Raw genomic sequence first — 3,359 nt, forward strand, 5'->3', positions numbered from 1 at the left:
AAAAATGCAAGCAGCTTTTTCCACTGAGGTTCAGTGGGATGACAACCAGACGTCATGGGTAAGTGGAGAAGGTGAAATTTTAACGGGAGCATGCGGAAAAGCTCTTTACTGAAATGGTCGTGAGAGCATGGAATGAGATGTCAGCACAAGTGGTGAATATGAGCTCAAGTTCACAATTAAGAGAAGTTTGATGGTACCTGGATGGTAGGGGTACCAGTGCAGGTACTTGCATTAGACAGCTTAAATATTTTTTCGGCATTGACCAGATGGGCCAAACAACCTGTTTCTGTCCTGAACTTCTCCATGTTTCTATGACAGAAAATGTGGTCAAACTTGTTTGGAAGGGAAAAGGTAGGAGTAACAGCGGAGCAGCAATGGCTGGAGTTTCTGGGAGCAATTCGGGAGCCGACATAGATACATCCGAAAGAAGTGGAAGCATTAGAAAGGCAGGAGGACACAACCATGACTAAAATGAGAAGCCAAAGCCAACATCAAAGCCAAAGTGTGTCATAAGTTGGGTGTTGAATCAGGACCCAACTGCAGGACACAGACACTGGAGACCCAGAAACAGGATGAGATGGAACCCAAGGACGGGACGGGATGCAGTCTAGGCAGGGGAAGCAGGACCAGGACGAGGGACTGGGAACAAGGAGGCTGGGGTGGACTCTGAGCCCGAGACTGGACAAGGACCCAGAACCTGGGTCTTGCCTCGGGCTCGGACCCCCAAACCCAGGTGAGGACATGACGAGGCTTGGCTAGGGAGTTGGGGTACCCTCGTTTGAGTAAAGGGAGGAGAATTTGCCAATAAAGACAGGAATGAACACCTTTCTGCAATTAAGTCAGGACCTTGCAAAAAGAATAACTGATAAGGACTGGACAGTATATCTATCTGTAGTTAAAACCTTGATTTAGCAAACTCTCTTATCTAATTAATTACATTTTGCACCAACAGACTTGGTGGGCGTACCAGTTCAATTGACATTTTGCAGTAGTAATGCATGGGGCTTACTATGTATAAATATACGGCTGTAACCTGACTAAGTCAGTCCACTTGTCAGAATGGTGGCAGTGCTTACATGCCTTCTCTTTGACAACTGGGTCTCAAACTCCTACAGGAGAATGCACAATAAACTGTGGTGATGATAAGTAACTGGTCTCCCAATTATATTCAGATTCAACTTTAACATTTGGTGTCATGAACAGGATCCCAATATAGGGAGTGCCAAGCAGACTGTGGTGGGATATTACCTCATGAGAACAAGCAGTAAATTTGATATGGAAAAGAACGGTGGAAAGAAGTGGAAATTTTTGAAAAAGGATTGGAAGGAAAAGGCAGATGTAAAGTGGAAATGCATATTATTAGCAAGTAGGAGGAATATTGCGTGGGAGAAAAAGGATCGTGGTTTGTACTACAGAAGGAATGCCAAAGGTTGGGATACGCTAAAAGTGGAGCGTGAATGGGTGGATGGGCACCGAAAATGAGAGCAGGAAAAACAACGTAAGCAAACCGAGGCCAGCCCAGATAGCAGAGAAGGGCAGGAACATCAGTCTAAAGTTGGAACTGATAGGGATAGGGATAAGGGATGGCAAACCCATGTCTGCATATCAACTCTGTTTGAGGACAGTGACCGTGATGAGGAGTGGGCACCCGCCATATCCTCACCTTACCAGGGGCCAAGTGCACATAGTGCCCCTGAACCCTAATCCTCCCAGTACTCAGATATGTAGAAGGAAGTCTGAGAATTGGAATGGGATTGCTGCGGGAGCAATTTTGATTTTTTCTTCTCATTGGGGTGAATAGAGGCGGGACTGCGCAGACATGTGACGTCGGGCAGTGAAGCGTGAAAAGGAACACAGCCTTATACAGCGGGCAGCGGAGTGAGCCAGGAGCAGTGTGAAGGCTTAGGGGCTTTGATTCAACGGGCAAGGTGAGGTAGGTTTAGTTTTCAATTTTTCCTGTTATTTGAGGAAAGGGGGAATTATGAGTGTGAGGGCAGCTTGTTGTTCTCGGTATCGGATGTGGGAGGTCCTGGAGTCTCCTAGCCTCCCTGAGGTCCATACTTGCGCCAGGTGCGCTGAGCTGCAGCTCCTAAGGGACTGTGTTAGGGAACTGCAGCTACAGCTCGATGACCTTTTTCTGGTCAGGAGGAGTGAGGAGTTGATAGAGAGGAGTTACAGGCAGTTGGTCACACCAGGACCACGGGAGGCAGACAAGTGTGTCACAGTCAGGAGAGGGAAGGGGAAGAGTCAGGTACTAGAGAGTACCCCAGTGGCTGTATCCCTTGACAATAAGTACTCCTGCTTGAGTACTGTTGGGGGGGGGGGGGGGAACAGCCTACCTGGGGGAAGCAACAGTTGCCGTGACTCCGGCAGAAAGTCCGGCCCTGTAGCTCAGAAGGATACAGATCAGCACATCACTGATACCATTCTCCCCCCTAGACTTGCCAGTCCCTTGGTAAAGCAGGCAGTGAAATCAAAGATCCCCACAACCTGGGACGTTCTCCTTTCTCACCCACTCCAATCCGGGAGAAGACACGACAGCCATAAAGCTCAAGGACAAATGTGAGGAACGTCAGGAAGCGAGGCTAGTTGGGGGAAGTTAATGGGACTCAGTGGCCAACAGCAGACTTCCCAACACAACACGGACGAAGCATCACCACCCATCCGGGGACTGCAAACACACCACGTGATTTTGCGTCACAAAGTCGAGGACGGGACAGATCGGTGAAATCAACCTCACGTGACATGTTGGCGGGACTTTCATTTCAATTCTGTGGAAATAGACAGCCTGTGCTCCTGGTTTGGATCGTTCAATGCAGATTATCTGAAGTCGACACATTGTTGACGAGTCCAGATAATTGGAAAATAAATGAGTAATTGGCTCATGGCCAGTAGATCTCCCCGTTCGGGATCGGTCTCAACACTCACTGATGGGAAACTGATATCTTCAAGGGCGAGGATCCTTTTCTGATCCCGCAGATAAATCGGCTTCAGTACTGAGTGGAAAGGAAAACACCACCCACCCGGAGACAGTGAGCATGCGCGAAGTGATTGTTGCATCATCCGAAGGGCAGAGCCACGGAAATAGACGCACAGATGCTGCCCATCTGCGGTCAAATGGGAGGGGCAAACGGGATCATGTGACAGGTGGGGTCTCTCACCCCAGGCAGAGACTCCAGTAATCACCACTCTGCGTTTGTAAGAGGGTTGTATTTTGGCATTAGATACACGGAATATCTGTTGATATTGAGTATATTGTTTATGGGAGCCGCTTTCTGCGTTAAAACAGCTGCTGAATTTTCTATACACACAAAAAAAACAGAGGTATGTACATGGAACCGGGGCTTGCAGAAACTCTT

The sequence above is a fragment of the Hemitrygon akajei genome, chromosome 4, assembly GCF_048418815.1.
Source record: "Hemitrygon akajei chromosome 4, sHemAka1.3, whole genome shotgun sequence".
NCBI classification, from domain to species: domain Eukaryota; kingdom Metazoa; phylum Chordata; class Chondrichthyes; order Myliobatiformes; family Dasyatidae; genus Hemitrygon; species Hemitrygon akajei.